General features: G+C 46.6%; 1 pseudogene; it reads right to left on the bottom strand.

Moving 5' to 3' along the window:
- Positions 1-4750: 4750 nt before the first annotated feature.
- Positions 4751-4868, bottom strand: LOC134939116 (5S ribosomal RNA; annotated as a pseudogene).
- Between the last annotated feature and the right edge of the window lie 9300 nt (positions 4869-14168).

Here is a 14168-nt window from a genome sequence, read left to right as displayed (position 1 = left end):
ACATCACCAACCCAGCAATATGCCATGTTGGCCGCTGTCAGAAAGGAGTCTCTTGACGAGCTGCACCCAGGAAGCAACAGGATGCGACCTGTCATTTTAGTATACAAGCGGTATCAGGGTGACTTCACACCAACCACAACAGTGATATATATGCACCTCCTGTAAGGTGGTGTACCCCTGTGGGTGCTCAGCCCCTGGTGCCATGTACAAACTGATTATGATGATCATGAACAGCATCCATTTCTGATTGGCCTCTTGCTTCCACCCAATAATCATTAATGCTAATATGTCTGCTGTTGTCTATTCCCATTATTTAATATTCATTATCGGTTCGCAGCACAAAAGCAGATTCCAATTTGATATTTTAAATAGGAAGACAATGGATGTTTGCAATTAATTTGACTCAATTAGTACTTTGATTTTGTATTTGCATCTGGATTTTATAATTATATATAAGCAATGTAAATACCTTCAGTAAGGAACATGCAAACACTAAACCGTAATACTTTACTTAGAACAGCAATTTCCCTTATGTTTTATCAGAAAAGCAATTTGAATATCAGTTGTATATGCAATTAATATCACTCAACAAAATAATAATTAATTTGCTAAAACATTTATATGCACGAGGTAAACATAATTAATCTGGCTCTCAAAAAAGCCATATTAATTTTTGAGAACCAAGTATGCAAAAGAAACAGTCTGCGCTTTCAAATATATTAGGGGAACAATTCTGTATTTAATTAGTTCTCATTTGAGCAGGTAATCATTTTAATTTACTTGCATAAACACAGGACATTGTGCTCCATTAGCAGATAATGTTCCTCATTAAACTGTGGAAGAACTTGGTGCTCTGGGGCAGGCTTACACTTTATGGATTTGCAAAAGTTAAAACTGAGTAATATGTCATATTTGCAAGTAGAGTAGTACAAACATACTAACATTGTGCTAGAGCAGTGACTGGGCTCTCTAAGCCTTCACCTGTAGCAGCCAACTCCTTTCTGCTTTGTTATACAGTAATATGGTTATAGCACGGGACGCTTGTGTAAATATACGTTATGGTAAGAACTTACCATTGATAACGGTATTTCTCCTAAGTCCACAGGATAACAATGGGATATGATGGAGCGACAGCGGATTGGCACCAAACGATCACAAGCTTTCAGGCTTCCCAGGATGCAACAGGCTCAGTCAAATCAGTTGGATTCCAAAGCATCTAGGCAGGAGCATCATGTAGAGCCCTAATCAGGCAAAAAGAACACACATGCACACCCTTCCGTACAATAAGGAAGAGGTTAGTGAGTAGCAAGATCCTCAAATCAGGTGCGTCAGGGTGGGATCCCTGTGGACTTAGGAGAAATACCGTTATCCACGGTAACTTCTTACCATAACGTAAATTTCTCCGGTTGGGTCCACAGGTTATCCACAGGATAACAATGGGATTTCCCAAAGCTATTTTAGTGGTGGGCTCCTGATTGGACAGGAGAACCTTACGCCCGAATTCAGCGTAATGAGAGGCAAAAGTAAACAAGCATAATGTCTAATTAATGTGTTAATGGAAGACTATGTGGCTGCCTTACATATCTGTTCTGCTGAAGCACCATGTTGTGCTGCCTATGAAGGAACTACCTTACGAGTAGAGTGAACAGAGACATTAGCCGGAACAGGGAGATCCGCTTGAGAGTATGCTTCCGAAATCGTCATTCGAAGCCCTCTAGCCAGTGTCTATTTAGTAGCAGGCCATCCTCTCTTGTGAATTCCGTAGAAAATGAAGAGAGAATCTGTCTTTCTGATGGCATTTGTGTGATCCATGTAGATCCTTAATGCTCGGACTACGTCCCGCAACGCATCTCACGCAGAAGATCCTGATACCTGAAAAACCGGAACTACATTTTCTTAATTAAGGTGGAATTTAGACACCACCTCAGGAAGATACCCAGACCTAGTTCTGAGAACTGCTTTATCTGGATAAAAAAACAGAAAAGGAGAACAATATTACAGCGCTCCTAAATCTGATACTCTTCTAGCTGACGCCATAGCCAGTAGAAAGAGAATTTTAGCTGTCAACCATTTAAGATCCACTTTATTAAGTGGTTCAAACGGAGCAACTTGAAGGGCTTTGAGGACTAGACCTAAGTCCAAAGGCACTGTAGGAGGAACAAAAGGAGGTTGAATGCGCAGCATTCCCTGGAAAAAGTATGCACATCTTGTAAATTCTTTTGGAACCCTACAGTCAATGCTGATACTTGTACTCTCAAGGAAGCCACCTTCAAACCCTTATCCATTCCTGCCTGAAGGAAATCGAAGACCCAGGAAACTTGAAAAGATTTCGGGTGCATATTTCTTTTACTGCACCATGAATATAGGCCTGCCATATTCGGTGATAAATACGAGCTGAGGAGGGTTTCCTTGCTCTGTGCAATATTTGAATTTACCTGTAGCGAGAATCCTCTTGACTTCAGGATAGAGGTGTCAGGAGCCATGCCGTCAATGATAGTCAATCCAGATGCCTGTGATAACAATGACCCTGCATTAGTAGATCTGGACGTTGAGGGAGCAGACGTGGAGCATCCATAAACATTCTCTGTAGATCTGTGTACCATTGCCTTCTGGGCCAAGCTGGAGCAATTACAATCTTGACACCCTTTGCTTCTTTTATCTTCCTCACCAACCTGGTAGCAGGATGATCGGAGGAAATATATACGCCAGATGAAACTCCCATTTTACTGAAAAGGCATTCACAAAGATCGCTCTGGGATCCTTTGTTCTTGCCCCGTATGCGGGCACTTAGTTGTTCAGACGAGACGCCATGAGATCTATCTCTGGCAAACCCCACTTGTCTAACAGAGTCTGAAAGACTTCTGGGTGTAGAGCCCATTCGCTTGCTTGAATGGCGTGTCGACTGAGAAAGTCCGCTTCCCAGTTTAGGACTCCCGGTACGAATACTGCGGACAATGCTGGAAGATGGAGTTCTGCCCACTTTAGTATGTGACTTACCTCCTTCATTGATGTTTGGCTGTGCATTCCTCCCTGATGGTTGAGGTACGCCCCCGCTGTTAAATTGTCAGAGCGGATCTGGACTGGTCTTCCTTGAAGAGTGTCTTTTGCCTGAATCAGTGCCATGTATATGGCCCGAAGTTCTAACAGATTTATTGGCAGGCAACTTTCTTCTATGGTCCATTGTCCCTGGAACCATAATCTTCCGGACACTGCTGCCCAGCCCTGAAGACTGGCATCTGTTGTCAGGATCTCCCATCTGATATCCAAAAGATTCTCCCTTTGTCTAGATGGGATGTCTATAGCCACCAGGCTGATGACTTTCTTACCTTGTGTGAAAGTACCATAGTCTGTTTCTTTCTTGTCTGATGTATTCCATTCCATCTGTCTAGAATCAGATGCTGCCGAAGTCTTGGGTGGAATTGTGCATACTCCACCATGTCGAATGTTGACACCATCAAACCCATCAGTTGCATAGCTGTGTGCATTGATATCGTTTGACTGTGTAACAACTCCTGAGTACTTGACTGTACCTTGGATATCTTGTTCCGAGGTAATCCATTTTCTGCAGCCTGGAATTCCGTACAGCCCCACAGTGAGTCATCCGTTGTGATGGAACCAGAGATGACTTTGCCCAATTTTTAACCACCAGTGACTCTGCAGACAAGTCATTGAATGTTGGAGATGGCACAAAAACCTTTTCTGTGCCAGGATAAAAAAAGGTGGTCGAAGTATGACAACTTTCTTATCCCCTTCTTGCGGAGATAAGCTGACATAATCATCATAATTTTGGTAAATACTCTGGAGGCTGTGGCTAACCCCAAGGGTAAGGTCTGGAACTGAAACTGTTGCTAGAGGATGTTGAACCTTGAGATAACACTGATGGAACAGTGCTATAGGAACCAGTAGGCAAACATCCTGACTATTCAGGGATACCCTGTAATTCCCTGGCTCAATGCCAAAACTATGGAGCGCAACGTCTCCCTATGAACCGTGGTACCCAAACTTTTTTGTTTAGGATTTTGATATTGAGGTGAAAGGATCCTTCTGAACCCAAACCCGGTTGGAGTAAAACCCCCTGTCCCTATTGTGCAGGGGTTACTGGAATGCCTATTCCTGACCAAAGCAATTTCTGAACTGCTTCTTGCAAACCCCTGTCCTTCGCCTCTACCTGAGACGGACTGGAACAGAAAACTTTGAGGATGCTTCTTTAAGAGAAATATAACCTAGAGATACTGCTTCTTGCACCCAGGCATCTGTTTGTAAACTGTTACCAGATCTGTGCAAACAGAAGAAGTTGGCCCCCTAATCTGGGGTCCCCCAGAAGGAGGCCCACACCATCATGGTGATGGCTTATCCTCTGGTTTGGAAGCTGGCCCTCTGGTTGCCTTTGCTTCTTTGCCTTACCAAACTTATTGTATTGGGGCTATGTTCCTTTATGACCGACAAGGCCGTAAACCGGACCCCTATGTTTGGGGTTATATGTGTAAGGAAATGTGACCTTCTTGGAGTCTGATTTTGACTCCAGAATATCTGTTAACTCCATACCAAACAGAAACGTCCAGCCAAAGGCAAATTTTCCATAACCTTCTTTGATTCTGAATCAGATTTTTATGTATGTAAGCAACACTGCTTAGCGAGCAACTAATGTTAATGCTGATGCCCCAGAACATTAGTGTCCATATGAGCTATATGGGATTCTTGCTCCCTTGCAGGCGCTGAAAATCCTGCCTTCCAGTACCTCAGCCCAGTGTACCTACAGCACCTGGTATTCCAAGGTGGTCTCCCATCTAAGAACTAACCAGGCCCAACACTGCTTAGCTTCCAAGATCTAGTGAGATTGGGCCCATCCAGTGTGGTGTGCTGTAGATTGCAAGGTGAAGTCATGGCTGGCCTTATGACTGCCCCAGAGACAATATTGTTTTCAGAAAACAATCCCTCTTTTGACGTCGACGGCAAAGGCCATATGTATTTTCAAATGATATGCATATCTCTATAGGAGGCATTTCCCATTTTTAAACATTCCTCAGCTGGAAAAATTAGTTTTATGGTAATAACTTACCTTTGTTAAAACTCTTTCTGCGAGATACACTGGGCTCCACAAGGAAAGACATAGGGGTGTGGAGTAGGATCTAGATCCGAGGCACCACCAGGCTCAAAAGCTTTGACTGTTCCCAGAATGCACAGCACCGCCTCCTCTATAACCCCGCCTCCCTGCACAGGAGCTGTTTTTAGTTAACCAGCCCAATGCAGTAGCAGAAAAAGGGATGACAACAGTTAGTAGCCACATACACCACACTCTCACGATAGGAGAAGTGTCAGCGGCTAATGCCATACCAACCCAAAGAAGCTAAGTGCGTCAGGGTGGGCACCTTGTGGAGCCCAGTGTACTTCGCAGAAAGAGTTTTAACAAATGTAAGTTCTTACCATAAAACTCGTTTTCTGCTGCGGGGTACACTGGGCTCCACAAGGAAAGACATAGGGGATGTCCTAAAGCAGTTCCTTATGGGAGGGGACGCACTGTAGCGGGCACAAGAACCCGGCGTCCAAAGGAAGCATCCTGGAAAGCGGCAGTATCGAAGGCATAGAACCTTATGAACGTGTTCACAGGGGACCACGTAGCCGCCTTGCACAATTGTTCAAGGGTCGCACCACGGCGGGCCGCCCAAGAAGGTCCAACAGACCGAGTAGAATGGGTCGTAATGTGAGCAGGAGCTGATAGACCAGCCCTCACATAAGCATGTACAATCACCATTCTAATCCATCTGGCCAAAGTTTGCTTGTGAGCAGGCCAGCCCTGTTTGTCAAATCCAAACAGCACAGAGAGAATCAGATTTCCTAATAGAAGCAGTTCTCTTCACATAGATACGGAGAGCCCGTACCACATCCAAAGGCCGCTCTTTGGGAGACAGATCAGGAGAAACAAGTGCCGGAACCGCAATCTCCTGGTTAAGGTGGAACGAAGAAACCACCTTAGGTAAATATCCGGGACGAGTCCTAAGAACCGCCCGGTCACAGTGAAATATCAGATATGGGGAACTACAAGACAAGGCACCCAAATCCGACACTCTTCTAGCTGAAGCAATAGCCAGCAGAAACACCACCTTAAGGGAAAGCCAGTTAAGATCAGCTGAACCAAGAGGTTCAAACGGAGACTCTTGTAACGCCTCCAAAACCACCGACAAGTCCCAAGGAGCCACAGGCGGGACATAGGGAGGTTGGATACGCAACACGCCCTGAGTAAAGGTATGCACATCAGGTAAGGTCGCAATCTTTCTCTGAAATCACACCGACAAGGCAGATATTTGAACCTTGAGGGAGGCCAGACGCAGGCCTAAGTCTAGGCCCTGCTGAAGAAAGGCCAACAGCTTGGCTATACTAAACTTGGAAGCATCATAACGGTTAGATGCGCACCAAACAAAGTAAGAATGCCAGACCCTATAGTAAATCCGAGCAGAAGCCGGTTTCCGGGCCCGCAACATAGTTTGAATGACCGCCTCAGAAAACCCTTCAGCCCTCAAGACGGAAGCTTCAAGAGCCACGCCGTCAAAGACAGCTGGGCTAGGTCCTGGTAGACACAGGGGCCCTGAACGAGGAGGTCTGGGCGTTGTGGATGTAGAAGTGGACGCTCTGACGATAGGCCCTGCAGGTCTGAGAACCAGTGCCGTCTGGGCCACGCTGGAGATATGAGAAGCAGAATTCCTCTTTCTTGCTTAAACTTCCAAATTACCCTGGGCAGGAGTAACACCAGAGGGAACACGTACGGCAGCCGAAACCTCCACGGCACCGCCAGCGCATCCACGAATGCTGCTTGAGGATCCCTTGTCCTTGCTCCGAAAACCGGAACCTTGTGATAGTGTTGAGACGCCATCAGATCTACGTCTGGAAGGCCCCACTTTTCCACTAGGAATTGAAACACTTCTGGATGGAGGCCCCACTCTCCGGTGTGTACGTCCTGACGACTGAAAAGTCCGCTTCCCAATTCAGGACTCCCGGAATGAATAGCGCCAATATGGCCGGTAGATGGCGTTCTGCCCAATGTAGAATCCGTGAGGCTTCCTTCATTGCCAAACGGCTTCGAGTGGCGCCTTGATGATTTATGTAAGCCACTGTGGTGGCGCTGTCCGACTGTACTTGAACAGGATGGTTCTGAATTAAATGCTGGGCCAGGTTCAACGCATTGAAGACCGCCCACAATTCCAGAATGTTGATCGAGAGGAGAGATTCCTCCTTGGTCCACCGACCCTGAAGGGAGTGTTGCTCCAGCACCGCGTCCCAACCTCTTAGACTGGCATCTGTCGTCAACAGGACCCAGTCGGATATCCAGAAGGGGCGACCCCTGCACAATCGTTGGTCCTGAAGCCACCAGTGCAGCGACAGACGGACCTCTGGAGTCAGTGCGATCATTTGAGACTTGATCCGGTGGGGCAGTCCGTCCCACTGGGCTCGAATCAGCCTCTGGAGGGGGTGAGAATGGAATTGAGAATACTCCACCATGTCGAATGCTGCACCATGAGGCCCAGCACCTGCATCGCCGAATGTATCGACACTTGCAAACGAGAAATGAAGCAATGAATCCTGTCCTGAAGCTTCAGGACTTTCTCCTGAGACAAGAACAACCGTTGGTTGTGAGTGTCCAATAGCGCTCCCAGGTGCACCATGCTCTGAGCAGGGACCAGGGAGGATTTCTTTCAGTTGATGAGCCACCCGTGGGCTTGTAGAAACTGGACAGTCATATCCAGATGACATAGAAGTTCTGGGGAATTTGCCAGGATTAACAAGTTGTCCAGATACGGCATTATCCTGACCACTTGACGGCAGAGTACCACCGTCAACACCGCCATAACTTTGGTGAAGACTCACGGAGCCATAGTTAAACCAAAAGGTAACGCCTGAAACTGGTAATGAAGGTTGCCAATCCCAAACCTCAGGTATTGCTGATGTGACACTGCTATAGGAATATGCAGATAAGTATCCTGTATGTCCAGGGAGACCATGTAGTCCCCAGGTTCCAAGGCCAGAACTATAGAGCGAAGGGTTTCCATACGGAACTTGGAAATTTTCACAAACCTGTTCAATGCCTTGAGGTTGAGAGTGGGCCGGGAGGACCCATTCGGTTTCGGGACCAGAAACAGCGGAGAATAGTACCCCCGGCCCCACTGAGCAAGAGGCACCTGTACTACGACTCCTGTATCCAGGAGGGTCTGTACAACCGAATGTAGAGTGTTTGCCTTTGTCTGGTCCAACGGGACGTCTGTCCAGCAAAATCGATGAGGGGGTCGGTTTTTGAAGGCTATGGCGTAACCTCGAGTGACGACTTCCCTTACACAGGCATCTGAAGTGGTCTTCAACCATTCCTGGGTATACCCTAGAAGCTGACCCCGACCCTGGGATCCCCCAGGGGGAGGCCTGCCCCGTCATGCGGCAGGCTTATCGGTCTTGGAAGCTGGCTGACGGGCAGTCCATGCTTTTTTGGGATTCGGCTTACCGGGTTTGGAAGTGCGGGCCTGCTTGTTGTACACCTGACCTTTTGCTTCACCTGAAGGACGAAAGGAAGTACCTTTAGCCTTCGACACAGAAGAAGCGGTACTTGGCAGACAGGCAGTTTTGGCAGTAGCCAAATCAGCCACTATCTTATTTAAGTCCTCCCCAAACAGAATATCTTTCTTGAAAGGGAGTACCTCCAGGGTTTTTCTAGAGTCCAGATCCACAGACCAGGATCTCAGCCACAATATCTGACGCACTGACGTGCGGTGGGGTGAGGCAGGTGAGGCAGAGCCTTTCCTGTCACACTAACGTTTATGCCAGAGTTTTTACTGTATAAAGTATATGAAAAATACAAAGAATGTGTTTGAAATATCTTCTTTGCATTATTCTAATCATTTTTATAGCCAAAACTGTGGAGTAAAAAGTCAGTGGCAGGTGAGGCAGTGCCTCACCTACCTATCTTTTCATCACATCTCTAATCAAAACTCACAAGATTTTCAGGAGTGTATACTACTGCACCTGTGTATAATGCCCACATGTACCCTTTGGCTCATATATTGCATGTAAATATGGCTCTGGTGCTAGCCAGTTCCTCCTGAGCAATTTAGCTCACCGCACGTCCCTGACCGAGCCAGGACTGATGTAGTAGAGGCCTTGGCTGCTAGGATACCGGCATCAGAAGCCGCCTCTTTAATATAGTGAGACGCTGTGACAATATATGACAAGCATTGTCTAGCATGGTCAGAAGAGATTTCAGCTTCTAACTCCAAGGCCCATGCTTCAATAGCCCCTGCAGCCCATGTCGCTGCAATAGGCCTTTGTGCAGCACCCGTGAGGGTGTAAATCGCTTTCAGACAACCCTCCACACGTTTATCCGTAGGCTCTTTCAGAGATGTGACGGTAGTGACAGGTAGAGCTGAGGAAACCACCATCCTAGCCACATGTGAGTCTACTGGAGGAGGCGTTTCCCAATTTTTAGACAGCTCTGGTGCGAGGGGATAGCAAGCCAGCATCTTCTGTTGAGGCACAAACTTCTTTCCCGGGTTTCCCCAGGGTTCATGACGTATATCCACTAGGTGGTCAGAGTGAGGTAAAACTTGTTTAACCACCTTCTGATGCTTGAACCTATCTGGTTTCTTCGGAAGGGTTGATGGCTCGGGATCGTCCGTAATCTGTAAAATTAACTTAATAGCCTCCAAAAGATCAGGAACATCCACATGTGAACTAGCCTCCCCATCAGCAGTATCTGTGTCAGAATATGTGGGGTCACTGTAAGCGCCATCTTCATCAGACGAGGTGTCAGTGACAGCAGTGGATTGTGAGGAGATAAGAGCTCGCTTAGAGCGAGGGTCAGACTTTTTAGTAGTCAAGGACTGGTTCAACTTCTTCAATTGAGCAGATAAATTGTCCGCCCAAGGCGGGTTAGCTGCGGGGACCACATACGGTTGCACCGGCATAGGAGGTCCCATGGGGGGTGTTAGTTTAGTAACTAGCGTATGTAGAAGCGTGGAGAAAAATACGTATTAGAGTATATCTTGTGAAAATCCTATATAATTATAAAACCTGACACACCAAGCCTCCTCAGGCTATAGAATATAGGGATAGCAAGTTGAGTGAGAGACACAAAATGAAAACCACTCAGCAAGCTAATGCACACACATATAGTCACATGTAAACAATGCAGAGGTTATTACTAACAATAATACTGCACTGGACCAGCTTATATAGCTATGTAGTCAACAGATATAACACTGCACAGTAAGAACTGGATGTATATAACAGGGTACTTGTACCAGAGAACCCTGACTAAATGCACTCTTTCTTAACTAACACTGTCTGATTGACATGTAGAATACTTAAGTGTCATGTAAAGTCACAGCGCTGACAACCAGGCGGCTTTACACAGGAGGATTTGCCCAAGCAGTTCCAGCAACAGTGTAGCTGAGAGAAATGGTGCCCACACACTGACAGGGAGTGAGGGAGAGACAGATATGCAGCTCCAGGGCGGGAGCATTTGCTGGAAATGGCGCCCTGGGGCTGGGGCTTCAGGTCTAAGCCTTATGCCCCTGCTGGCAAAATCACCGGGTACTGTGGGCTACTAGTAAAACGGTTTTAAGGGAAAACCTGACCTGCACCCATGCCCTGGTGATCTAGTGGGATCGCTGTACTGCCACAGTGTCCACTGCCAGCGCGCGCGGCCCGCCTCCCATTGACCGTGCCGGCTCGCGATAAAGTATGGGTCCAGCGAGCGGGGACCCACCACCTCCTGAAGCGCGGCCACGCGATCCCGGAGAGCACCCATCGTGTGTGCCCGACTGTAGAAGAAAACCGGAGCCTCCTGCTGTAGTTACCCAGCAACCAGGGATCGGGAGTGTACAGCGCCGCTGGGGAGAGATGGAGCTGCAGCAGTGAATGTCACTAGACATGTACACACTGCTGCAGCCCTTGAACTCTTCACTTTTCTTCTCAAAAAGCTCTTCTTAGAGGGCCCAGAGCAGCCCCTCTGTTATGTACCTGCTATCTGTGGCACCAACTACAAAACTGAGCTCCTGTGCAGGGAGGCAGGGTTATAGAGGAGGCGGCGCTGTGCATTCTGGGAAGTCAAAGCTTTTGAGCCCATTGGTGCCTCAGATCAAGATCCTACTCTACACCCCTATGTCTTTCCCTGTGGAGCCCAGTGTACCCCGCAGCAGAAAGGATATTTGGAATCCCAATTACTGGGAACCTATATTCTTTATTGGGTATAGCCTAAACCTTTTCCCTGATTTTCAGCAACTGCTGGGGTCCCCCATGAGGAGGCCCTATTTTATGGGGATGTTTAAACATAGGTACCTTATTTTTAACACAGGCTCTGCTGAATCCTCTAAGGACAGAAAAGCCTTTACTGCTCTCATTAACTCAGCTATATTTACCTGTTCTTTGTATGCCGAAGAAGAGTATATAGAGGTTTCATCGTCTGATGAATCATCCTGTGTAGCCTGTGCAGTTGATTTATTTACACTCCGTTTCTCAGCTTGTTTTATTAGAGAAGCTGTTGGGGATACCGTAGGTAGAGTGCTGCCTGTATGGGTTAATAATGAACCCTATTCCAGGTATCAAAGCTGTAGGAATTAACCTTTCAGATATACTGGACAAGGTCTGTGCAAACATCGCACAAAGGGGATTTATCTATTATGCTGACAAGCAAACCATTTTACACATGAACCATCCTGTACCAGATCAGAGAGGATAATACAGTTATTGCAAGACAACATGTTATGAGTGTCGGTGTTACTTTAAGTGTACTCTCGTCACCTTTGTCGCTCTTAGACATGATAAAGCACTTACACAATGTACTACACAATGTGACTGTAACCACTTTATTGTTCGAAAGTGATATCAATCTGACCCCTACCCATGCACCAGCATTGAGGATCAGAAGACCAACTGACAAACATATATTAAAGTCAGCAATCACACTAGCAGTCAGTCACATGGTATATATTAGTCATATGAGCACATAATGAACTACACATTTTAAAGTATGTAGGAGTACATATTACTGAATTCTGTTTTATACAGATCTTAATGTATTTAGACGCATTGCGACGAAAACCACAGTAATGTACACAGACTCATATGCAATAGGCACTTAACTTACCTATTCATACCTGTACTGACAAAAGTAGATAGAAATTTAGTGCTGTATAACCTGTACTCGGTAGAGTGGGATACAGGGAGACTCACCTCACTTCCAAGATCGATCAATACATTAGTCAACGCTGAGTGGATCAAGATGCTACTAGTGTTCACCGCCGCTCCGGGAACTTAGTGTACACAGACGCACCGGCCATACAGACGCCTGTAAATCGACCGGGTCACCTCGCGGTACCGCTTAGTGAACACAGACGCAGCAGCCTATGCTGCGACCGAGACCCCTCGTGTTAGCATCTGAGACGGAAGTGAGACAACAGTTCATGGCGGGAGACTCGCGGAAACTGGTCATGAACTGGGGGAGGGGCGACCAGGAGAGCGTCTAACTCCCCACCGCTGACATCAACCCTAGGGATCGCAGCCTCATACTATTCCTGGTGCCTTACGATCCCTAAAGGCCTAGTGCTGGAGCACCCGTAGTGGCAGCGCATCAGCTGCTGTTTAGTAGTCTCCTTCCAATACAGTGTGGCTGTGTCCGTATTCCCCGACTACGGGGAACCGATGCCTTACCTTCTCCTCGTGCTCCGGCCACAGCCTGGTCACGTCTACTGGACCTGCTAGTATATCCGACACAGATGCCCGCCGAGACAGCACTGTACACATGGTTAAGTGTTGTTGCGACCCGGCGGAGGCACCAAACAAAAAACTGATTTGCCTGAACCAGTGGGCGGGGATATTTGGACGGGCCCATTGCATCCTGGGAGGCCTGAAAGATTGTGATCATTTGGTGCCAATCCGCTGTCGCTCCATCATATCCTATTGTTATACTGTGGATAACCTGTGGACCCTACCGGAGAAACTGCCTGTTGATGTGTTATTACACATAAGCGTCTTTTTCTTTGTGATGTAATGATTTAACACCTTACTAAGATTAGGAGCAACACTTGGCCCTTTTGATGGTCAAATGGCCACCCATCAAAGTTGCAGCTGTGCTGTCATCCCAGCAAGGGAATGTGTTATAGAATAATCAGCACATGTGCAGAAAATAGGATTTTGGTACTTACCGGGTAAATCCTTTTCTTTGAATCCATAGGGGTCACTGGAGTACTCTTGGGATATGGACTGTGCTTTAGCAGGGAGAGACACATTAAAATATTTAAATGTTAAACCCTCCGTCACCTCCATACTCCCAAGATGCATCAGTTGTTTTTGTGCTGAGGCGAACATGAGTGAAAGAGGATGAACAATGGAGAGTTACAACATTATAAAATAACGGACAACTGTAAAGTTGACCCATAACATAACGGACAACTGTAAAGTTGACCCATAACATAACGGACAACTGAAAAGTTGACCCAGAACATAACGGACAATGGTAAAGTTGACCCATAACATAACGGACAACGGTAAAGTTGACCCATAACGGACAATGGTAAAGTTGACCCATAACATAACGGACAACTGAAAAGTTGACCCAGAACATAACGGACAAAGGTAAAGTTGACCTATAACATAACGGACAACAGAAAAGTTGACCCATAACATAACGGACAACGGTAAAGTTGACCCATAACATAACGGACAACGGTAAAGTTGACACATAACGGACAACGGTAAAGTTGACCCATAACGGACAATGGTAATGTTGACCCTTAACATAACGGACAACTATAATGTTGACCCATAACATAACGGACAACTGGAAAGTTGACATCACCTAACGGACAACTGGAAAGTTGACACATAACGGACAACTGAAAAGTTGACCCGACAAATGAGAATTACCATAAGCTTCCAAGAAGTCGGTGAGAATGTGTTACCATAAGTTATACTGAACCCACCACAAGACAGGTGAAACTACTCTGGGCGGGCATCCAGTGACCCCTATGTATTCAAAGAAGAGGATTTACCTGGTAAGTACCAAAATCCTATTTTCTTTTTCATCCACTAGGGGTCACTGGAGTACTCTTGGGACGTATCAAAGTTTCCCCTTGGGCGGGAGAGCTGGTTGTCATCTGTAACATTAGACGGCCAAAGCGAGATGCTGGTGC

The sequence above is a fragment of the Pseudophryne corroboree genome, chromosome 6, assembly GCF_028390025.1.
Source record: "Pseudophryne corroboree isolate aPseCor3 chromosome 6, aPseCor3.hap2, whole genome shotgun sequence".
NCBI classification, from domain to species: domain Eukaryota; kingdom Metazoa; phylum Chordata; class Amphibia; order Anura; family Myobatrachidae; genus Pseudophryne; species Pseudophryne corroboree.
Note: the sequence above shows the minus strand (reverse complement) of the source record. Positions and strands in the feature narration are given on the sequence as shown.